Raw genomic sequence first — 26,843 nt, 5'->3', positions numbered from 1 at the left:
TCTAGACTTCAAAACGAATAATGGTTTTGCAAAAATGAAAACTACCTAAAGGTGTCTAAAATCGACAGGAAATCACGAAATAAGCATTTTCAAGTTTTGTTGGTTTTTCATGGTTATTTGCCAAATTTTGTGAGTTTGAGTTTTCTGAAAACGGTTGTGACTTCGATGAACGCTTTGATAAATATGTTTTCAACACCCATCTAGCATATATTAACCATCTAGACTTCAAAACGAATAGTGGTTTTGCAAAAATGAAAACTACCTAAAAGTGTCTAAAATTGACTGGAAATCACGAAATAAGCATTTTGAAGCTTTGTTGCTTTTTCATGGTAATTTGCCAAATATTGTGAGTTTGTGTATTCTGAAAACGGTTGTGACTTCGATGAACGCTTTGATAAATATAATATTTTCAACTCCCATCTACCTTATATTAACCATCTTGACTTCAAAACGAATAGTAGTTTTGCAAAAATGAAAACTACATAAAAGCGTCTAAAATCGAGTGGAAATCACGAAATAAGCATTTTCAAGTTTTGTTGCTTTTTCATGGTTATTTGCCATATTGTGTGAATTTGTGTATTCTGAAAACGGTTGAGACTTCGATGAACGCTTTGATAAATATAACGTTTTCAACACCCATCTAGCTTATATTAACCATCTAGACTTCAAATCGAATAGTAGTTTTGGAAAACTGAAAACTACATAAAAGTGTCTAAAATCGACTGGAAATCCCGAAATAAGCATTTTCAAATTTTGTTGCTTTTTCATGGTTAGTTGCCATATTTTGTGAGTTTGTGTATTCTGAAAACGGTTGTGATTTCGATGAACGCTTAGATCAATATAATGTTTTCAACACCCATCTAGCTTATATTAACCATCTAGACTTCAAAACGAATAGTGGTTTTGCAAAAATGAAAACTACCTAAAAGTGTCTGAAATCGACTGGAAATCACGAAATAAGCATTTTCAAATTTTGTTGATTTTCGTGGTTATTTGCCATATTTTGTGAATTTATGTTTTCTGAAAACGGTTGTGACTTCGATGAACGCTTTGATAAATATAACGTTTTCAACACCCATCTAGCTTATATTAACCATCTAGACTTCAAAACGAATAGTGGTTTTGCAAAAATGAAAACTACATAAAAGTGTCTAAAATCGACTGGAAATCACGAAATAAGCATTTTCAAATTTTGTTGCTTTTTCATGGTTATTTGCCATACTTTGTGAGTTTGTGTATTCTGAAACGGTTGTGATTTCGATGAACGCTTTGATCAATATAATGTTTTCAACACCCATCTAGCTTATATTAACCATCTAGGCTTCAAAATGAATAGTGGTTTTGCAAAAATGAAAACTACCTAAAAGTGTCTAAAATCGACTGGAAATCACGAAATAAGCATTTTCAAATTTTGTTGCATTTTCATGGTTATTTGTCATATTTTGTGAATTTGTGTTTTCTGAAAAAGGTTGTGATTTCGATGATCGCTTTGATAAATATAATGTTTTCAACACCCAACTAGCTTATATTAACCATCTAGACTTCAAAACGAATAGTGGTTTTGCAAAAATGAAAACTACCTAAAAGTGTCTAAAATCGACTGGAAATCACGAAATAAGATTTTTCAAATTTTGTTGCTTTTTCGTGGTTTTTTGCCATATTTTGTGAATTTATGTTATCTGAAAACGGTTGTGACTTCGATGAACGCTTTGATAAATATAACGTTTTCAACACCCATCTAGCTTATATTAACCATCTAGACTTCAAAACGAATAGTGGTTTTGCAAAAATGAAAACTACCTGAAAGTGTCTAAAATCGACTGGAAATCACGAAATAAGCATTTTCAAATTTTGTTGCTTTTTCGAGGTTTTTTGCCATATTTTGTGAATTTATGTTATCTGAAAACGGTTGTGACTTCGATGAACGCTTTGATAAATATAACGTTTTCAACACCCATCTAGCTTATATTAACCATCTAGACTTCAAAACGAATAGTGGTTTTGCAAAACTGAAAACTACATAAAAGTTTCTAAAATCTACTGGAAATCACGAAATATGCATTTTCAAATTTTGTTGCTTTTTCATGGTTATTTGCCATATTTTGTGAATTTGTGTTTTCTGAAAATGGTTGTGACTTCGATGACCGCTTTGATAAATATAATGTTTTCAACACCCAATTAGCTTATATTAACCATCTAGACTTCGAAACGAATAGTGGTTTTGCAAAAATGAAAACTACCTAAAAGTGTCTAAAATCGACTGGAAATCACGAAATAAGCATTTTCAATTTTTGTTGCTTTTTCATGGTTATTTGCCATATTTTGTGAATTTGTGTTTTCTGAAAACGGTTGTGATTTCGATGACCGCTTTGATAAATATAATGTTTTCAACACCCAACTAGCTTATATTAACCATCTAGACTTCAAAACGAATAGTGGTTTTGGAAAAATGAAAACTACATAAAAGTGTCTAAAATCGACTGGAAATCACGAAATAAGCATTTTCAAATTTTGTTGCTTTTTCATGGTTATTTGCCATATTTTGTGAATTTGTGTTTTCTGAAAACGGTTGTGACTTCGATGACCGCTTTGATAAATATAATGTTTTCAACACCCATCTAGCTTATATTAACCCTCAAGATTTCGAAATGAATTGTGGTTTTGCGAAAATGATAACTACCTAAAAATGTCTAAAATGGACTGGAATTCACAAAATAATCGTTTTTAAGTTTTGTACTTTTTCATGGTTATTTCCAAAATTTTGTGAGTTTGTGTTTTCTGAAAACGGTTGTGACTTCGATGAACGCTTTGATAAATATAATGTTTTCAACACCCAACTAGCTTATATTAACCATCTAGACTTCGAAACGAATAGTGGTTTTGCAAAAATGAAAACTACCTAAAAGCGTCTAAAATCGAGTGGAAATCACGAAATAAGCATTTTCAAGTTTTGTTCCTTTATCATGGTTATTTGCCAAATTTATTGAGGCTGCGTATTCTGAAAACGGTTGTGACTTCGATGAACGCTTTGATAAATATAACGTTTTCAACACCCATCTAGCTTATATTAACCATTTAGACTTCAAAACGAATAATGGTTTTGCAAAAATGAAAACTACCTAAAAGTGTCTAAAATCTACTGGAAATCACGAAATATGCATTTTCAAATTTTGTTGCTTTTTCATGGTTATTTGCCATATTTTGTGAATTTGTGTTTTCTGAAAACGGTTGTGACTTCGATGACCGCTTTGATAAATATAATGTTTTCAACACCCAATTAGCTTATATTAACCATCTAGACTTCGAAACGAATAGTGGTTTTGCAAAAATGAAAACTACCTAAAAGTGTCTAAAATCGACTGGAAATCACGAAATAAGCATTTTCAATTTTTGTTGCTTTTTCATGGTTATTTGCCATATTTTGTGAATTTGTGTTTTCTGAAAACGGTTGTGATTTCGATGACCGCTTTGATAAATATAATGTTTTCAACACCCAACTAGCTTATATTAACCATCTAGACTTCAAAACGAATAGTGGTTTTGGAAAAATGAAAACTACATAAAAGTGTCTAAAATCGACTGGAAATCACGAAATAAGCATTTTCAAATTTTGTTGCTTTTTCATGGTTATTTGCCATATTTTGTGAATTTGTGTTTTCTGAAAACGGTTGTGACTTCGATGACCGCTTTGATAAATATAATGTTTTCAACACCCATCTAGCTTATATTAACCCTCAAGATTTCGAAATGAATTGTGGTTTTGCGAAAATGATAACTACCTAAAAATGTCTAAAATGGACTGGAATTCACAAAATAATCGTTTTCAAGTTTTGTACTTTTTCATGGTTATTTCCAAAATTTTGTGAGTTTGTGTTTTCTGAAAATGGTTGTGACTTCGATGAACGCTTTGATAAATATAATGTTTTCAACACCCAACTAGCTTATATTAACCATCTAGACTTCGAAACGAATAGTGGTTTTGCAAAAATGAAAACTACCTAAAAGCGTCTAAAATCGAGTGGAAATCACGAAATAAGCATTTTCAAGTTTTGTTCCTTTATCATGGTTATTTGCCAAATTTATTGAGGCTGCGTATTCTGAAAACGGTTGTGACTTCGATGAACGCTTTGATAAATATAACGTTTTCAACACCCATCTAGCTTATATTAACCATTTAGACTTCAAAACGAATAATGGTTTTGCAAAAATGAAAACTACCTAAAAGTGTCTAAAATCGACTGGAAATCACGAAATAAGCATTTTCAAATTTTGTTGCTTTTTCGTGGTTATTTCCAAAATTTTGTGAGTTTGTGTTTTCTGAAAACGGTTGTGACTTCGATGAACGCTTTGATAAATATGTTTTCAACACCCATCTAGCATATATTAACCATCTAGACTTCAAAACGAATAGTGGTTTTGCAAAAATGAAAACTACCTAAAAGTGTTTAAAATCGACTGTAAATCACGAAATAAGCATTTTCAAGTTTTGTTCCTTTATCATGGTTATTTGCCAAATTTATTGAGGCTGCGTATTCTGAAAACGGTTGTGACTTCGATGAACGCTTTGATAAATATAACGTTTTCAACACCCATCTAGCTTATATTAACCATCTAGACTTCAAAACGAATAGTGGTTTTGCAAAAATGAAAACTACCTAAAAGTGTCTAAAATCGACTGGAAATCACGAAATAACGATTTACAAGTTTTGTACTTTTTCATGGTTATTTCCAAAATTTTGTGAGTTTGTGTTTTCTGAAAACGGTTGTGACTTCGATGAACGCTTTGATAAATATAATGTTTTCAACACCCAACTAGCTTATATTAACCATCTAGACTTCGAAACGAATAGTGGTTTTGCGAAAATGATAACTACCTAAAAATGTCTAAAATGGACTGGAATTCACAAAATAATCGTTTTCAAGTTTTGTACTTTTTCATGGTTATTTCCAAAATTTTGTGAGTTTGTGTTTTCTGAAAACGGTTGTGACTTCGATGAACGCTTTGATAAATATAATGTTTTCAACACCCATCTAGCATATATTAACCATCTAGACTTCAAAACGAATAGTGGTTTTGCAAAAATGAAAACTACCTAAAAGTGTCTAAAATCGACTGGAAATCCCGAAATAAGCATTTTCAAATTTTGTTGCTTTTTCATGGTTATTTGCCATATTTTGTGAGTTTGTGTATTCTGAAAACGGTTGTGATTTCGATGAACGCTTAGATCAATATAATGTTTTCAACACCCATCTAGCTTATATTAACCATCTAGACTTCAAAACGAATAGTGGTTTTGCAAAAATGAAAACTACCTAAAAGTGTCTGAAATCGACTGGAAATCACGAAATAAGCATTTTCAAATCTTGTTGCTTTTTCATGGTTATTTGCCATATTGTGTGAATTTGTGTATTCTGAAAACGGTTGTGACTTCGATGAACGCTTTGATAAATATAACGTTTTCAACACCCATCTAGCTTATATTAACCATCTAGACTTCAAAACGAATAATGGTTTTGCAAAAATGAAAACTACCTAAAGGTGTCTAAAATCAACAGGAAATCACGAAATAAGCATTTTCAAGTTTTGTTGGTTTTTCATGGTTATTTGCCAAATTTTGTGAGTTTGAGTTTTCTGAAAACGGTTGTGACTTCGATGAACGCTTTGATAAATATAATATTTTCAACTCCCATCTACCTTATATTAACCATCTTGACTTCAAAACGAATAGTAGTTTTGCAAAAATGAAAACTACATAAAAGCGTCTAAAATCGAGTGGAAATCCCGAAATAAGCATTTTCAAATTTTGTTGCTTTTTCGTGGTTTTTTGCCATATTCTGTGAATTTGTGTTTTCTGAAAACGGTTGTGACTTCGATGACCGCTTTGATAAATATAATGTTTTCAACACCCAATTAGCTTATATTAACCATCTAGACTTCGAAACGAATAGTGGTTTTGCAAAAATGAAAACTACATAAAAGTGTCTAAAATCGACTGGAAATCACGAAATAAGCATTTTCAAATTTTGTTGCTTTTTCATGGTTATTTGCCATATTTTGTGAATTTGTGTTTTCTGAAAACGGTTGTGACTTCGATGACCGCTTTGATAAATATAATGTTTTCAACACCCAGCTAGCTTATATTAACCATCTAGACTTCGAAACGAATAGTGGTTTTGCAAAAATGAAAACTACCTAAAAGTGTCTAAAATCGACTGGAAATCACGAAATAAGCATTTTCAATTTTTGTTGCTTTTTCATGGTTATTTGCCATATTTTGTGAATTTGTGTTTTCTGAAAACGGTTGTCATTTCGATGACCGCTTTGATAAATATAATGTTTTCAACACCCAACTAGCTTATATTAACCATCTAGACTTCAAAACGAATAGTGGTTTTGCAAAAATGAAAACTACATAAAGGTGTCTAAAATCGACTGGAAATCACGAAATAAGCATTTTCAGATTTTGTTGCTTTTTCATGGTTATTTGCCATATTTTGTGAATTTGTGTTTTCTGAAAACGGTTGTGACTTCGATGACCGCTTTGATAAATATAATGTTTTCAACACCCATCTAGCTTATATTAACCATCTAGACTTCAAAACGAATAGTGGTTTTGCAAAACTGAAAACTACCTAAAAGTGTCTAAAATCGACTGGAAATCACGAAATAAGCATTTTCAACTTTTGTTGCTTTTTCATGGTTATTTGCCATATTTTGTGAGTTTGTGTATTCTGAAAACGGTTGTGATTTCGATGAACGCTTTGATCAATATAATGTTTTCAACACCCATCTAGCTTATATTAACCATCTAGACTTCAAAACGAATAGTGGTTTTGCAAAAATGAAAACTACATAAAAGTGTCTAAAATCGACTGGAAATCACGAAATAAGCATTTTCAAATTTTGTTGCTTTTTCATGGTTATTTGCCATATTTTGTGAATTTGTGTTTTCTGAAAACGGTTGTGACTTCGATGACCGCTTTGATAAATATAATGTTTTCAACACCCATCTAGCTTATATTAACCATCTAGACTTCAAAACGATAGTGGTTTTGCAAAAATGAAAACTACCTAAAAGTGTCTGAAATCGACTGGAAATCACGAAATAAGCATTTTCAAATTTTGTTGCTTTTTCATGGTTATTTGCCATATTTTGTGAGTTTGTGTATTCTGAAAACGGTTGTGATTTCGATGAACGCTTTGATAAATATAATGTTTTCAACACCCATCTAGCTTATATTAACCATCTAGACTTCAAAACGAATAGTGGTTTTGCAAAAATGAAAACTACATAAAAGTGTCTAAAATCGACTGGAAATCACGAAATAAGCATTTTCAAATTTTGTTGCTTTTTCATGGTTATTTGCCATACTTTGTGAGTTTGTGTATTCTGAAACGGTTGTGATTTCGATGAACGCTTTGATCAATATAATGTTTTCAACACCCATCTAGCTTATATTAACCATCTAGACTTCAAAACGAATAGTGGTTTTGCAAAAATGAAAACTACCTAGAAGTGTCTAAAATCGACTGGAAATCACGAAATAAGCATTTTCAAATTTTGTTGCTTTTTCGTGGTTTTTTGCCATATTTTGTGAATTTATGTCATCTGAAAACGGTTGTGACTTCGATGAACGCTTTGATAAATATAACGTTTTCAACACCCATCTAGCTTATATTAACCATCTAGACTTCAAAACGAATAGTGGTTTTGCAAAACTGAAAACTACCTAAAAGTGTCTAAAATCGACTGGAAATCACGAAATAAGCATTTTCAATTTTTGTTGCTTTTTCATGGTTATTTGCCATATTTTGTGAGTTTGTGTATTCTGAAAACGGTTGTGATTTCGATGAACGCTTTGATCAATATAATGTTTTCAACACCCATCTAGCTTATATTAACCATCTAGACTTCAAAACGAATAGTGGTTTTGCAAAAATGAAAACTACATAAAAGTGTCTAAAATCGACTGGAAATCACGAAATAAGCATTTTCAAATTTTGTTGCTTTTTCATGGTTATTTGCCATATTTTGTGAATTTGTGTTTTCTGAAAACGGTTGTGACTTCGATGACCGCTTTGATAAATATAATGTTTTCAACACCCATCTAGCTTATATTAACCATCTAGACTTCAAAACGATAGTGGTTTTGCAAAAATGAAAACTACCTAAAAGTGTCTGAAATCGACTGGAAATCACGAAATAAGCATTTTCAAATTTTGTTGCTTTTTCATGGTTATTTGCCATATTTTGTGAGTTTGTGTATTCTGAAAACGGTTGTGATTTCGATGAACGCTTTGATAAATATAATGTTTTCAACACCCATCTAGCTTATATTAACCATCTAGACTTCAAAACGAATAGTGGTTTTGCAAAAATGAAAACTACATAAAAGTGTCTAAAATCGACTGGAAATCACGAAATAAGCATTTTCAAATTTTGTTGCTTTTTCATGGTTATTTGCCATACTTTGTGAGTTTGTGTATTCTGAAACGGTTGTGATTTCGATGAACGCTTTGATCAATATAATGTTTTCAACACCCATCTAGCTTATATTAACCATCTAGACTTCAAAACGAATAGTGGTTTTGCAAAAATGAAAACTACCTAAAAGTGTCTGAAATCGACTGGAAATCACGAAATAAGCATTTTCAAATTTTGTTGCTTTTTCATGGTTATTTGCCATATTTTGTGAGTTTGTGTATTCTGAAAACGGTTGTGATTTCGATGAACGCTTTGATAAATATAATGTTTTCAACACCCATCTAGCTTATATTAACCATCTAGACTTCAAAACGAATAGTGGTTTTGCAAAAATGAAAACTACATAAAAGTGTCTAAAATCGACTGGAAATCACGAAATAAGCATTTTCAAATTTTGTTGCTTTTTCATGGTTATTTGCCATACTTTGTGAGTTTGTGTATTCTGAAACGGTTGTGATTTCGATGAACGCTTTGATCAATATAATGTTTTCAACACCCATCTAGCTTATATTAACCATCTAGACTTCAAAACGAATAGTGGTTTTGCAAAAATGAAAACTACCTAGAAGTGTCTAAAATCGACTGGAAATCACGAAATAAGCATTTTCAAATTTTGTTGCTTTTTCGTGGTTTTTTGCCATATTTTGTGAATTTATGTCATCTGAAAACGGTTGTGACTTCGATGAACGCTTTGATAAATATAACGTTTTCAACACCCATCTAGCTTATATTAACCATCTAGACTTCAAAACGAATAGTGGTTTTGCAAAACTGAAAACTACCTAAAAGTGTCTAAAATCGACTGGAAATCACGAAATAAGCATTTTCAATTTTTGTTGCTTTTTCATGGTTATTTGCCATATTTTGTGAGTTTGTGTATTCTGAAAACGGTTGTGATTTCGATGAACGCTTTGATCAATATAATGTTTTCAACACCCATCTAGCTTATATTAACCATCTAGACTTCAAAACGAATAGTGGTTTTGCAAAAATGAAAACTACATAAAAGTGTCTAAAATCGACTGGAAATCACGAAATAAGCATTTTCAAATTTTGTTGCTTTTTCATGGTTATTTGCCATATTTTGTGAATTTGTGTTTTCTGAAAACGGTTGTGACTTCGATGACCGCTTTGATAAATATAATGTTTTCAACACCCATCTAGCTTATATTAACCATCTAGACTTCAAAACGATAGTGGTTTTGCAAAAATGAAAACTACCTAAAAGTGTCTGAAATCGACTGGAAATCACGAAATAAGCATTTTCAAATTTTGTTGCTTTTTCATGGTTATTTGCCATATTTTGTGAGTTTGTGTATTCTGAAAACGGTTGTGATTTCGATGAACGCTTTGATAAATATAATGTTTTCAACACCCATCTAGCTTATATTAACCATCTAGACTTCAAAACGAATAGTGGTTTTGCAAAAATGAAAACTACATAAAAGTGTCTAAAATCGACTGGAAATCACGAAATAAGCATTTTCAAATTTTGTTGCTTTTTCATGGTTATTTGCCATACTTTGTGAGTTTGTGTATTCTGAAACGGTTGTGATTTCGATGAACGCTTTGATCAATATAATGTTTTCAACACCCATCTAGCTTATATTAACCATCTAGACTTCAAAACGAATAGTGGTTTTGCAAAAATGAAAACTACCTAGAAGTGTCTAAAATCGACTGGAAATCACGAAATAAGCATTTTCAAATTTTGTTGCTTTTTCGTGGTTTTTTGCCATATTTTGTGAATTTATGTCATCTGAAAACGGTTGTGACTTCGATGAACGCTTTGATAAATATAACGTTTTCAACACCCATCTAGCTTATATTAACCATCTAGACTTCAAAACGAATAGTGGTTTTGCAAAACTGAAAACTACCTAAAAGTGTCTAAAATCGACTGGAAATCCCGAAATAAGCATTTTCAATTTTTGTTGCTTTTTCATGGTTATTTGCCATATTTTGTGAGTTTGTGTATTCTGAAAACGGTTGTGATTTTGATGAACGCTTTGATCAATATAATGTTTTCAACACCCATCTAGCTTATATTAACCATCTAGACTTCAAAACGAATAATGGTTTTGCAAAAATGAAAACTACCTAAAGGTGTCTAAAATCGACAGGAAATCACGAAATAAGCATTTTCAAGTTTTGTTGGTTTTTCATGGTTATTTGCCAAATTTTGTGAGTTTGAGTTTTCTGAAAACGGTTGTGACTTCGATGAACGCTTTGATAAATATGTTTTCAACACCCATCTAGCATATATTAACCATCTAGACTTCAAAACGAATAGTGGTTTTGCAAAAATGAAAACTACCTAAAAGTGTCTAAAATTGACTGGAAATCACGAAATAAGCATTTTGAAGCTTTGTTGCTTTTTCATGGTAATTTGCCAAATATTGTGAGTTTGTGTATTCTGAAAACGGTTGTGACTTCGATGAACGCTTTGATAAATATAATATTTTCAACTCCCATCTACCTTATATTAACCATCTTGACTTCAAAACGAATAGTAGTTTTGCAAAAATGAAAACTACATAAAAGCGTCTAAAATCGAGTGGAAATCACGAAATAAGCATTTTCAAGTTTTGTTGCTTTTTCATGGTTATTTGCCATATTGTGTGAATTTGTGTATTCTGAAAACGGTTGAGACTTCGATGAACGCTTTGATAAATATAACGTTTTCAACACCCATCTAGCTTATATTAACCATCTAGACTTCAAATCGAATAGTAGTTTTGGAAAACTGAAAACTACATAAAAGTGTCTAAAATCGACTGGAAATCCCGAAATAAGCATTTTCAAATTTTGTTGCTTTTTCATGGTTAGTTGCCATATTTTGTGAGTTTGTGTATTCTGAAAACGGTTGTGATTTCGATGAACGCTTAGATCAATATAATGTTTTCAACACCCATCTAGCTTATATTAACCATCTAGACTTCAAAACGAATAGTGGTTTTGCAAAAATGAAAACTACCTAAAAGTGTCTGAAATCGACTGGAAATCACGAAATAAGCATTTTCAAATTTTGTTGATTTTCGTGGTTATTTGCCATATTTTGTGAATTTATGTTTTCTGAAAACGGTTGTGACTTCGATGAACGCTTTGATAAATATAACGTTTTCAACACCCATCTAGCTTATATTATTAACCATCTAAACTTCGAAACGAATAGTGGTTTTGCAAAAATGAAAACTACCTAAAAGTGTCTAAAATCGACTACAAATCACGAAATAAGCATTTTCAAATTTTGTTGCTTTTTCATGGTTATTTGCCATATTTTGTGAGTTTGTGTATTCTGAAAACGGTTGTGACTTCGATGAACGCTTTGATAAATAAAATGTTTCCAACACCCATCTATCATATTAACAATTTAGACTTCAAAACGAATAATGGTTTTGCAAAAATGAAAACTACCTAAAAGTGTCTGAAATCGACTGGAAATCACGAAATAAGCATTTTCAGATTTTGTTGCTTTTTCATGGTTATTTGCCATATTGTGTGAATTTGTGTATTCTGAAAACGGTTGTGACTTCGATGAACGCTTTGATAAATATAACGTTTTCAACACCCATCTAGCTTATATTAACCATCTAGACTTCAAATCGAATAGTGGTTTTGGAAAACTGAAAATTACATAAAAGTGTCTAAAATCGACTGGAAATCCCGAAATAAGCATTTTCAAATTTTGTTGCTTTTTCATGGTTATTTGCCATATTTTGTGGGTTTGTGTATTCTGAAAACGGTTGTGATTTCGATGAACGCTTAGATCAATATAATGTTTTCAACACCCATCTAGCTTATATTAACCATCTAGACGTCAAAACGAATAGTGGTTTTGCAAAACTGAAAACTACCTAAAAGTGTCTGAAATCGACTGGAAATCACGAAATAAGCATTTTCAAATTTTGTTGCTTTTTCATGGTTATTTGACATATTTTGTGAGTTTGTGTATTCTGAAAACGGTTGTGATTTCGATGAACGCTTAGATCAATATAATGTTTTCAACACCCATCTAGCTTATATTAACCATCTAGACTTCAAAACGAATAGTGGTTTTGCAAAAATGAAAACTACCTAAAAGTGTCTGAAATCGACTGGAAATCACGAAATAAGCATTTTCAAATTTTGTTGATTTTCGTGGTTATTTGCCATATTTTGTGAATTTATGTTTTCTGAAAACGGTTGTGACTTCGATGAACGCTTTGATAAATATAACGTTTTCAACACCCATCTAGCTTATATTATTAACCATCTAAACTTCGAAACGAATAGTGGTTTTGCAAAAATGAAAACTACCTAAAAGTGTCTAAAATCGACTACAAATCACGAAATAAGCATTTTCAAATTTTGTTGCTTTTTCATGGTTATTTGCCATATTTTGTGAGTTTGTGTATTCTGAAAACGGTTGTGACTTCGATGAACGCTTTGATAAATAAAATGTTTCCAACACCCATCTATCATATTAACAATTTAGACTTCAAAACGAATAATGGTTTTGCAAAAATGAAAACTACCTAAAAGTGTCTGAAATCGACTGGAAATCACGAAATAAGCATTTTCAGATTTTGTTGCTTTTTCATGGTTATTTGCCATATTGTGTGAATTTGTGTATTCTGAAAACGGTTGTGACTTCGATGAACGCTTTGATAAATATAACGTTTTCAACACCCATCTAGCTTATATTAACCATCTAGACTTCAAATCGAATAGTGGTTTTGGAAAACTGAAAATTACATAAAAGTGTCTAAAATCGACTGGAAATCACGAAATAACGATTTTCAAGTTTTGTACTTTTTCATGGTTATTTCCAAAATTTTGTGAGTTTGTGTTTTCTGAAAACGGTTGTGACTTCGATGAACGCTTTGATAAATATAATGTTTTCAACACCCAACTAGCTTATATCTAGACTTCGAAACGAATAGTGGTTTTGCAAAAATGAAAACTACCTAAAAGTGTCTAAAATCGACTGGAAATCCCGAAATAAGCATTTTCAAATTTTGTTGCTTTTTCATGGTTATTTGCCATATTTTGTGAGTTTGTGTATTCTGAAAACGGTTGTGATTTCGATGAACGCTTAGATCAATATAATGTTTTCAACACCCATCTAGCTTATATTAACCATCTAGACTTCAAAACGAATAGTGGTTTTGCAAAAATGAAAACTACCTAAAAGTGTCTGAAATCGACTGGAAATCACGAAATAAGCATTTTCAAATCTTGTTGCTTTTTCATGTTTATTTGCCATATTGTGTGAATTTGTGTATTCTGAAAACGGTTGTGACTTCGATGAACGCTTTGATAAATATAACGTTTTCAACACCCATCTAGCTTATATTAACCATGTAGACTTCAAATCGAATAGTGGTTTTGGAAAACTGAAAACTACCTAAAAGTGTCTAAAATCGACTGGAAATCCCGAAATAAGCATTTTCAAATTGTGTTGCTTTTTCATGGTTATTTGCCATATTGTGTGAATTTGTGTATTCTGAAAACGGTTGTGACTTCGATGAACGCTTTGATAAATATAACGTTTTCAACACCCATCTAGCTTATATTAACCATCTAGACTTCAAAACGAATAATGGTTTTGCAAAAATGAAAACTACCTAAAGGTGTCTGATATCTACTGGAAATCACGAAATAAGCATTTTCAAGTTTTGTTGCTTTTTCATGGTTATTTGCCAAATTTTGTGAGTTTGTGTTTTCTGAAAACGGTTGTGACTTCGATGAACGCTTTGATAAATATGTTTTCAACACCCATCTAGCATATATTAACCATCTAGACTTCAAAACGAATAGTGGTTTTGCAAAAATGAAAACTACCTAAAAGTGTCTAAAATTGACTGGAAATCACGAAATAAGCATTTTGAAGCTTTGTTGCTTTTTCATGGTAATTTGCCAAATATTGTGAGTTTGTGTATTCTGAAAACGGTTGTGACTTCGATGAACGCTTTGATAAATATAATATTTTCAACTCCCATCTACCTTATATTAACCATCTTGACTTCAAAACGAATAGTAGTTTTGCAAAAATGAAAACTACATAAAAGCGTCTAAAATCGAGTGGAAATCACGAAATAAGCATTTTCAAATTTTGTTGATTTTCGTGGTTATTTGCCATATTTTGTGAATTTATGTTTTCTGAAAACGGTTGTGACTTCGATGAACGCTTTGATAAATATAACGTTTTCAACACCCATCTAGCTTATATTATTAACCATCTAAACTTCGAAACGAATAGTGGTTTTGCAAAAATGAAAACTACCTAAAAGTGTCTAAAATCGACTACAAATCACGAAATAAGCATTTTCAAATTTTGTTGCTTTTTCATGGTTATTTGCCATATTTTGTGAGTTTGTGTATTCTGAAAACGGTTGTGACTTCGATGAACGCTTTGATAAATAAAATGTTTCCAACACCCAACTAGCTTATATTAACCATCTAGACTTCAAAACGAATAGTGGTTTTGGAAAAATGAAAACTACATAAAAGTGTCTAAAATCGACTGGAAATCACGAAATAAGCATTTTCAAGTTTTGTTGCTTTTTCATGGTTATTTGCCATATTGTGTGAATTTGTGTATTCTGAAAACGGTTGAGACTTCGATGAACGCTTTGATAAATATAACGTTTTCAACACCCATCTAGCTTATATTAACCATCTAGACTTCAAATCGAATAGTAGTTTTGGAAAACTGAAAACTACATAAAAGTGTCTAAAATCGACTGGAAATCCCGAAATAAGCATTTTCAAATTTTGTTGCTTTTTCATGGTTAGTTGCCATATTTTGTGAGTTTGTGTATTCTGAAAACGGTTGTGATTTCGATGAACGCTTAGATCAATATAATGTTTTCAACACCCATCTAGCTTATATTAACCATCTAGACTTCAAAACGAATAGTGGTTTTGCAAAAATGAAAACTACCTAAAAGTGTCTGAAATCGACTGGAAATCACGAAATAAGCATTTTCAAATTTTGTTGATTTTCGTGGTTATTTGCCATATTTTGTGAATTTATGTTTTCTGAAAACGGTTGTGACTTCGATGAACGCTTTGATAAATATAACGTTTTCAACACCCATCTAGCTTATATTATTAACCATCTAAACTTCGAAACGAATAGTGGTTTTGCAAAAATGAAAACTACCTAAAAGTGTCTAAAATCGACTACAAATCACGAAATAAGCATTTTCAAATTTTGTTGCTTTTTCATGGTTATTTGCCATATTTTGTGAGTTTGTGTATTCTGAAAACGGTTGTGACTTCGATGAACGCTTTGATAAATAAAATGTTTCCAACACCCATCTATCATATTAACAATTTAGACTTCAAAACGAATAATGGTTTTGCAAAAATGAAAACTACCTAAAAGTGTCTGAAATCGACTGGAAATCACGAAATAAGCATTTTCAGATTTTGTTGCTTTTTCATGGTTATTTGCCATATTGTGTGAATTTGTGTATTCTGAAAACGGTTGTGACTTCGATGAACGCTTTGATAAATATAACGTTTTCAACACCCATCTAGCTTATATTAACCATCTAGACTTCAAATCGAATAGTGGTTTTGGAAAACTGAAAATTACATAAAAGTGTCTAAAATCGACTGGAAATCCCGAAATAAGCATTTTCAAATTTTGTTGCTTTTTCATGGTTATTTGCCATATTTTGTGAGTTTGTGTATTCTGAAAACGGTTGTGATTTCGATGAACGCTTAGATCAATATAATGTTTTCAACACCCATCTAGCTTATATTAACCATCTAGACTTCAAAACGAATAGTGGTTTTGCAAAAATGAAAACTACCTAAAAGTGTCTGAAATCGACTGGAAATCACGAAATAAGCATTTTCAAATTTTGTTGATTTTCGTGGTTATTTGCCATATTTTGTGAATTTATGTTTTCTGAAAACGGTTGTGACTTCGATGAACGCTTTGATAAATATAACGTTTTCAACACCCATCTAGCTTATATTATTAACCATCTAAACTTCGAAACGAATAGTGGTTTTGCAAAAATGAAAACTACCTAAAAGTGTCTAAAATCGACTACAAATCACGAAATAAGCATTTTCAAATTTTGTTGCTTTTTCATGGTTATTTGCCATATTTTGTGAGTTTGTGTATTCTGAAAACGGTTGTGACTTCGATGAACGCTTTGATAAATAAAATGTTTCCAACACCCATCTATCATATTAACAATTTAGACTTCAAAACGAATAATGGTTTTGCAAAAATGAAAACTACCTAAAAGTGTCTGAAATCGACTGGAAATCACGAAATAAGCATTTTCAGATTTTGTTGCTTTTTCATGGTTATTTGCCATATTGTGTGAATTTGTGTATTCTGAAAACGGTTGTGACTTCGATGAACGCTTTGATAAATATAACGTTTTCAACACCCATCTAGCTTATATTAACCATCTAGACTTCAAATCGAATAGTGGTTTTGGAAAACTGAAAATTACATAAAAGTGTCTAAAATCGACTGGAAATCACGAAATAACGATTTTCAAGTTTTGTACTTTTTCATGGTTATTTCCAAAATTTTGTGAGTTTGTGTTTTCTGAAAACGGTTGTGACTTCGATGAACGCTTTGATAAATATAATGTTTTCAACACCCAACTAGCTTATATCTAGACTTCGAAACGAATAGTGGTTTTGCAAAAATGAAAACTACCTAAAAGTGTCTAAAATCGACTGGAAATCCCGAAATAAGCATTTTCAAATTTTGTTGCTTTTTCATGGTTATTTGCCATATTTTGTGAGTTTGTGTATTCTGAAAACGGTTGTGATTTCGATGAACGCTTAGATCAATATAATGTTTTCAACACCCATCTAGCTTATATTAACCATCTAGACTTCAAAACGAATAGTGGTTTTGCAAAAATGAAAACTACCTAAAAGTGTCTGAAATCGACTGGAAATCACGAAATAAGCATTTTCAAATCTTGTTGCTTTTTCATGTTTATTTGCCATATTGTGTGAATTTGTGTATTCTGAAAACGGTTGTGACTTCGATGAACGCTTTGATAAATATAACGTTTTCAACACCCATCTAGCTTATATTAACCATGTAGACTTCAAATCGAATAGTGGTTTTGGAAAACTGAAAACTACCTAAAAGTGTCTAAAATCGACTGGAAATCCCGAAATAAGCATTTTCAAATTGTGTTGCTTTTTCATGGTTATTTGCCATATTGTGTGAATTTGTGTATTCTGAAAACGGTTGTGACTTCGATGAACGCTTTGATAAATATAACGTTTTCAACACCCATCTAGCTTATATTAACCATCTAGACTTCAAAACGAATAATGGTTTTGCAAAAATGAAAACTACCTAAAGGTGTCTGAAATCAACTGGAAATCACGAAATAAGCATTTTCAAGTTTTGTTGCTTTTTCATGGTTATTTGCCAAATTTTGTGAGTTTGTGTTTTCTGAAAACGGTTGTGACTTCGATGAACGCTTTGATAAATATGTTTTCAACACCCATCTAGCATATATTAACCATCTAGACTTCAAAACGAATAGTGGTTTTGCAAAAATGAAAACTACCTAAAAGTGTCTAAAATTGACTGGAAATCACGAAATAAGCATTTTGAAGCTTTGTTGCTTTTTCATGGTAATTTGCCAAATATTGTGAGTTTGTGTATTCTGAAAACGGTTGTGACTTCGATGAACGCTTTGATAAATATAATATTTTCAACTCCCATCTACCTTATATTAACCATCTTGACTTCAAAACGAATAGTAGTTTTGCAAAAATGAAAACTACATAAAAGCGTCTAAAATCGAGTGGAAATCACGAAATAAGCATTTTCAAGTTTTGTTGCTTTTTCATGGTTATTTGCCATATTGTGTGAATTTGTGTATTCTGAAAACGGTTGAGACTTCGATGAACGCTTTGATAAATATAACGTTTTCAACACCCATCTAGCTTATATTAACCATCTAGACTTCAAATCGAATAGTAGTTTTGGAAAACTGAAAACTACATAAAAGTGTCTAAAATCGACTGGAAATCCCGAAATAAGCATTTTCAAATTTTGTTGCTTTTTCATGGTTAGTTGCCATATTTTGTGAGTTTGTGTATTCTGAAAACGGTTGTGATTTCGATGAACGCTTAGATCAATATAATGTTTTCAACACCCATCTAGCTTATATTAACCATCTAGACTTCAAAACGAATAGTGGTTTTGCAAAAATGAAAACTACCTAAAAGTGTCTGAAATCGACTGGAAATCACGAAATAAGCATTTTCAAATTTTGTTGATTTTCGTGGTTATTTGCCATATTTTGTGAATTTATGTTTTCTGAAAACGGTTGTGACTTCGATGAACGCTTTGATAAATATAACGTTTTCAACACCCATCTAGCTTATATTATTAACCATCTAAACTTCGAAACGAATAGTGGTTTTGCAAAAATGAAAACTACCTAAAAGTGTCTAAAATCGACTACAAATCACGAAATAAGCATTTTCAAATTTTGTTGCTTTTTCATGGTTATTTGCCATATTTTGTGAGTTTGTGTATTCTGAAAACGGTTGTGACTTCGATGAACGCTTTGATAAATAAAATGTTTCCAACACCCATCTATCATATTAACAATTTAGACTTCAAAACGAATAATGGTTTTGCAAAAATGAAAACTACCTAAAAGTGTCTGAAATCGACTGGAAATCACGAAATAAGCATTTTCAGATTTTGTTGCTTTTTCATGGTTATTTGCCATATTGTGTGAATTTGTGTATTCTGAAAACGGTTGTGACTTCGATGAACGCTTTGATAAATATAACGTTTTCAACACCCATCTAGCTTATATTAACCATCTAGACTTCAAATCGAATAGTGGTTTTGGAAAACTGAAAACTACCTAAAAGTGTCTAAAATCGACTGGAAATCCCGAAATAAGCATTTTCAATTTTTGTTGCTTTTTCATGGTTATTTGCCATATTTTGTGAGTTTGTGTATTCTGAAAACGGTTGTGATTTTGATGAACGCTTTGATCAATATAATGTTTTCAACACCCATCTAGCTTATATTAACCATCTAGACTTCAAAACGAATAATGGTTTTGCAAAAATGAAAACTACCTAAAGGTGTCTAAAATCGACAGGAAATCACGAAATAAGCATTTTCAAGTTTTGTTGGTTTTTCATGGTTATTTGCCAAATTTTGTGAGTTTGAGTTTTCTGAAAACGGTTGTGACTTCGATGAACGCTTTGATAAATATGTTTTCAACACCCATCTAGCATATATTAACCATCTAGACTTCAAAACGAATAGTGGTTTTGCAAAAATGAAAACTACCTAAAAGTGTCTAAAATTGACTGGAAATCACGAAATAAGCATTTTGAAGCTTCGTTGCTTTTTCATGGTAATTTGCCAAATATTGTGAGTTTGTGTATTCTGAAAACGGTTGTGACTTCGATGAACGCTTTGATAAATATAATATTTTCAACTCCCATCTACCTTATATTAACCATCTTGACTTCAAAACGAATAGTAGTTTTGCAAAAATGAAAACTACATAAAAGCGTCTAAAATCGAGTGGAAATCACGAAATAAGCATTTTCAAGTTTTGTTGCTTTTTCATGGTTATTTGCCATATTGTGTGAATTTGTGTATTCTGAAAACGGTTGAGACTTCGATGAACGCTTTGATAAATATAACGTTTTCAACACCCATCTAGCTTATATTAACCATCTAGACTTCAAATCGAATAGTAGTTTTGGAAAACTGAAAACTACATAAAAGTGTCTAAAATCGACTGGAAATCCCGAAATAAGCATTTTCAAATTTTGTTGCTTTTTCATGGTTAGTTGCCATATTTTGTGAGTTTGTGTATTCTGAAAACGGTTGTGATTTCGATGAACGCTTAGATCAATATAATGTTTTCAACACCCATCTAGCTTATATTAACCATCTAGACTTCAAAACGAATAGTGGTTTTGCAAAAATGAAAACTACCTAAAAGTGTCTGAAATCGACTGGAAATCACGAAATAAGCATTTTCAAATTTTGTTGATTTTCGTGGTTATTTGCCATATTTTGTGAATTTATGTTTTCTGAAAACGGTTGTGACTTCGATGAACGCTTTGATAAATATAACGTTTTCAACACCCATCTAGCTTATATTATTAACCATCTAAACTTCGAAACGAATAGTGGTTTTGCAAAAATGAAAACTACCTAAAAGTGTCTAAAATCGACTACAAATCACGAAATAAGCATTTTCAAATTTTGTTGCTTTTTCATGGTTATTTGCCATATTTTGTGAGTTTGTGTATTCTGAAAACGGTTGTGACTTCGATGAACGCTTTGATAAATAAAATGTTTCCAACACCCATCTATCATATTAACAATTTAGACTTCAAAACGAATAATGGTTTTGCAAAAATGAAAACTACCTAAAAGTGTCTGAAATCGACTGGAAATCACGAAATAAGCATTTTCAGATTTTGTTGCTTTTTCATGGTTATTTGCCATATTGTGTGAATTTGTGTATTCTGAAAACGGTTGTGACTTCGATGAACGCTTTGATAAATATAACGTTTTCAACACCCATCTAGCTTATATTAACCATCTAGACTTCAAATCGAATAGTGGTTTTGGAAAACTGAAAACTACCTAAAAGTGTCTAAAATCGACTGGAAATCCCGAAATAAGCATTTTCAATTTTTGTTGCTTTTTCATGGTTATTTGCCATATTTTGTGAGTTTGTGTATTCTGAAAACGGTTGTGATTTTGATGAACGCTTTGATCAATATAATGTTTTCAACACCCATCTAGCTTATATTAACCATCTAGACTTCAAAACGAATAATGGTTTTGCAAAAATGAAAACTACCTAAAGGTGTCTAAAATCGACAGGAAATCACGAAATAAGCATTTTCAAGTTTTGTTGGTTTTTCATGGTTATTTGCCAAATTTTGTGAGTTTGAGTTTTCTGAAAACGGTTGTGACTTCGATGAACGCTTTGATAAATATGTTTTCAACACCCATCTAGCATATATTAACCATCTAGACTTCAAAACGAATAGTGGTTTTGCAAAAATGAAAACTACCTAAAAGTGTCTAAAATTGACTGGAAATCACGAAATAAGCATTTTGAAGCTTCGTTGCTTTTTCATGGTAATTTGCCAAATATTGTGAGTTTGTGTATTCTGAAAACGGTTGTGACTTCGATGAACGCTTTGATAAATATAATATTTTCAACTCCCATCTACCTTATATTAACCATCTTGACTTCAAAACGAATAGTAGTTTTGCAAAAATGAAAACTACATAAAAGCGTCTAAAATCGAGTGGAAATCACGAAATAAGCATTTTCAAGTTTTGTTGCTTTTTCATGGTTATTTGCCATATTGTGTGAATTTGTGTATTCTGAAAACGGTTGAGACTTCGATGAACGCTTTGATAAATATAACGTTTTCAACACCCATCTAGCTTATATTAACCATCTAGACTTCAAATCGAATAGTAGTTTTGGAAAACTGAAAACTACATAAAAGTGTCTAAAATCGACTGGAAATCCCGAAATAAGCATTTTCAAATTTTGTTGCTTTTTCATGGTTAGTTGCCATATTTTGTGAGTTTGTGTATTCTGAAAACGGTTGTGATTTCGATGAACGCTTAGATCAATATAATGTTTTCAACACCCATCTAGCTTATATTAACCATCTAGACTTCAAAACGAATAGTGGTTTTGCAAAAATGAAAACTACCTAAAAGTGTCTGAAATCGACTGGAAATCACGAAATAAGCATTTTCAAATTTTGTTGATTTTCGTGGTTATTTGCCATATTTTGTGAATTTATGTTTTCTGAAAACGGTTGTGACTTCGATGAACGCTTTGATAAATATAACGTTTTCAACACCCATCTAGCTTATATTATTAACCATCTAAACTTCGAAACGAATAGTGGTTTTGCAAAAATGAAAACTACCTAAAAGTGTCTAAAATCGACTACAAATCACGAAATAAGCATTTTCAAATTTTGTTGCTTTTTCATGGTTATTTGCCATGTTTTGTGAGTTTGTGTATTCTGAAAACGGTTGTGACTTCGATGAACGCTTTGATAAATAAAATGTTTCCAACACCCATCTATCATATTAACAATTTAGACTTCAAAACGAATAATGGTTTTGCAAAAATGAAAACTACCTAAAAGTGTCTGAAATCGACTGGAAATCACGAAATAAGCATTTTCAGATTTTGTTGCTTTTTCATGGTTATTTGCCATATTGTGTGAATTTGTGTATTCTGAAAACGGTTGTGACTTCGATGAACGCTTTGATAAATATAACGTTTTCAACACCCATCTAGCTTATATTAACCATCTAGACTTCAAATCGAATAGTGGTTTTGGAAAACTGAAAATTACATAAAAGTGTCTAAAATCGACTGGAAATCCCGAAATAAGCATTTTCAAATTTTGTTGCTTTTTCATGGTTATTTGCCATATTTTGTGGGTTTGTGTATTCTGAAAACGGTTGTGATTTCGATGAACGCTTAGATCAATATAATGTTTTCAACACCCATCTAGCTTATATTAACCATCTAGACGTCAAAACGAATAGTGGTTTTGCAAAACTGAAAACTACCTAAAAGTGTCTGAAATCGACTGGAAATCACGAAATAAGCATTTTCAAATTTTGTTGCTTTTTCATGGTTATTTGACATATTTTGTGAGTTTGTGTATTCTGAAAACGGTTGTGATTTCGATGAACGCTTAGATCAATATAATGTTTTCAACACCCATCTAGCTTATATTAACCATCTAGACTTCAAAACGAATAGTGGTTTTGCAAAAATGAAAACTACCTAAAAGTGTCTGAAATCGACTGGAAATCACGAAATAAGCATTTTCAAATTTTGTTGATTTTCGTGGTTATTTGCCATATTTTGTGAATTTATGTTTTCTGAAAACGGTTGTGACTTCGATGAACGCTTTGATAAATATAACGTTTTCAACACCCATCTAGCTTATATTATTAACCATCTAAACTTCGAAACGAATAGTGGTTTTGCAAAAATGAAAACTACCTAAAAGTGTCTAAAATCGACTACAAATCACGAAATAAGCATTTTCAAATTTTGTTGCTTTTTCATGGTTATTTGCCATATTTTGTGAGTTTGTGTATTCTGAAAACGGTTGTGACTTCGATGAACGCTTTGATAAATAAAATGTTTCCAACACCCATCTATCATATTAACAATTTAGACTTCAAAACGAATAATGGTTTTGCAAAAATGAAAACTACCTAAAAGTGTCTGAAATCGACTGGAAATCACGAAATAAGCATTTTCAGATTTTGTTGCTTTTTCATGGTTATTTGCCATATTGTGTGAATTTGTGTATTCTGAAAACGGTTGTGACTTCGATGAACGCTTTGATAAATATAACGTTTTCAACACCCATCTAGCTTATATTAACCATCTAGACTTCAAATCGAATAGTGGTTTTGGAAAACTGAAAATTACATAAAAGTGTCTAAAATCGACTGGAAATCACGAAATAACGATTTTCAAGTTTTGTACTTTTTCATGGTTATTTCCAAAATTTTGTGAGTTTGTGTTTTCTGAAAACGGTTGTGACTTCGATGAACGCTTTGATAAATATAATGTTTTCAACACCCAACTAGCTTATATCTAGACTTCGAAACGAATAGTGGTTTTGCAAAAATGAAAACTACCTAAAAGTGTCTAAAATCGACTGGAAATCCCGAAATAAGCATTTTCAAATTTTGTTGCTTTTTCATGGTTATTTGCCATATTTTGTGAGTTTGTGTATTCTGAAAACGGTTGTGATTTCGATGAACGCTTAGATCAATATAATGTTTTCAACACCCATCTAGCTTATATTAACCATCTAGACTTCAAAACGAATAGTGGTTTTGCAAAAATGAAAACTACCTAAAAGTGTCTGAAATCGACTGGAAATCACGAAATAAGCATTTTCAAATCTTGTTGCTTTTTCATGTTTATTTGCCATATTGTGTGAATTTGTGTATTCTGAAAACGGTTGTGACTTCGATGAACGCTTTGATAAATATAACGTTTTCAACACCCATCTAGCTTATATTAACCATGTAGACTTCAAATCGAATAGTGGTTTTGGAAAACTGAAAACTACCTAAAAGTGTCTAAAATCGACTGGAAATCCCGAAATAAGCATTTTCAAATTGTGTTGCTTTTTCATGGTTATTTGCCATATTGTGTGAATTTGTGTATTCTGAAAACGGTTGTGACTTCGATGAACGCTTTGATAAATATAACGTTTTCAACACCCATCTAGCTTATATTAACCATCTAGACTTCAAAACGAATAATGGTTTTGCAAAAATGAAAACTACCTAAAGGTGTCTGAAATCAACTGGAAATCACGAAATAAGCATTTTCAAGTTTTGTTGCTTTTTCATGGTTATTTGCCAAATTTTGTGAGTTTGTGTTTTCTGAAAACGGTTGTGACTTCGATGAACGCTTTGATAAATATGTTTTCAACACCCATCTAGCATATATTAACCATCTAGACTTCAAAACGAATAGTGGTTTTGCAAAAATGAAAACTACCTAAAAGTGTCTAAAATTGACTGGAAATCACGAAATAAGCATTTTGAAGCTTTGTTGCTTTTTCATGGTAATTTGCCAAATATTGTGAGTTTGTGTATTCTGAAAACGGTTGTGACTTCGATGAACGCTTTGATAAATATAATATTTTCAACTCCCATCTACCTTATATTAACCATCTTGACTTCAAAACGAATAGTAGTTTTGCAAAAATGAAAACTACATAAAAGCGTCTAAAATCGAGTGGAAATCACGAAATAAGCATTTTCAAGTTTTGTTGCTTTTTCATGGTTATTTGCCATATTGTGTGAATTTGTGTATTCTGAAAACGGTTGAGACTTCGATGAACGCTTTGATAAATATAACGTTTTCAACACCCATCTAGCTTATATTAACCATCTAGACTTCAAATCGAATAGTAGTTTTGGAAAACTGAAAACTACATAAAAGTGTCTAAAATCGACTGGAAATCCCGAAATAAGCATTTTCAAATTTTGTTGCTTTTTCATGGTTAGTTGCCATATTTTGTGAGTTTGTGTATTCTGAAAACGGTTGTGATTTCGATGAACGCTTAGATCAATATAATGTTTTCAACACCCATCTAGCTTATATTAACCATCTAGACTTCAAAACGAATAGTGGTTTTGCAAAAATGAAAACTACCTAAAAGTGTCTGAAATCGACTGGAAATCACGAAATAAGCATTTTCAAATTTTGTTGATTTTCGTGGTTATTTGCCATATTTTGTGAATTTATGTTTTCTGAAAACGGTTGTGACTTCGATGAACGCTTTGATAAATATAACGTTTTCAACACCCATCTAGCTTATATTATTAACCATCTAAACTTCGAAACGAATAGTGGTTTTGCAAAAATGAAAACTACCTAAAAGTGTCTAAAATCGACTACAAATCACGAAATAAGCATTTTCAAATTTTGTTGCTTTTTCATGGTTATTTGCCATATTTTGTGAGTTTGTGTATTCTGAAAACGGTTGTGACTTCGATGAACGCTTTGATAAATAAAATGTTTCCAACACCCATCTATCATATTAACAATTTAGACTTCAAAACGAATAATGGTTTTGCAAAAATGAAAACTACCTAAAAGTGTCTGAAATCGACTGGAAATCACGAAATAAGCATTTTCAGATTTTGTTGCTTTTTCATGGTTATTTGCCATATTGTGTGAATTTGTGTATTCTGAAAACGGTTGTGACTTCGATGAACGCTTTGATAAATATAACGTTTTCAACACCCATCTAGCTTATATTAACCATCTAGACTTCAAATCGAATAGTGGTTTTGGAAAACTGAAAACTACCTAAAAGTGTCTAAAATCGACTGGAAATCCCGAAATAAGCATTTTCAATTTTTGTTGCTTTTTCATGGTTATTTGCCATATTTTGTGAGTTTGTGTATTCTGAAAACGGTTGTGATTTTGATGAACGCTTTGATCAATATAATGTTTTCAACACCCATCTAGCTTATATTAACCATCTAGACTTCAAAACGAATAATGGTTTTGCAAAAATGAAAACTACCTAAAGGTGTCTAAAATCGACAGGAAATCACGAAATAAGCATTTTCAAGTTTTGTTGGTTTTTCATGGTTATTTGCCAAATTTTGTGAGTTTGAGTTTTCTGAAAACGGTTGTGACTTCGATGAACGCTTTGATAAATATGTTTTCAACACCCATCTAGCATATATTAACCATCTAGACTTCAAAACGAATAGTGGTTTTGCAAAAATGAAAACTACCTAAAAGTGTCTAAAATTGA

Source organism: Octopus bimaculoides, chromosome 1 (genome assembly GCF_046866305.1).
Source record: "Octopus bimaculoides isolate indiv1 chromosome 1, ASM4686630v1, whole genome shotgun sequence".
NCBI lineage: Eukaryota > Metazoa > Mollusca > Cephalopoda > Octopoda > Octopodidae > Octopus > Octopus bimaculoides.
The sequence above is the reverse complement of the archived record's forward strand: the minus strand, read 5'-3'. Positions refer to the sequence as shown.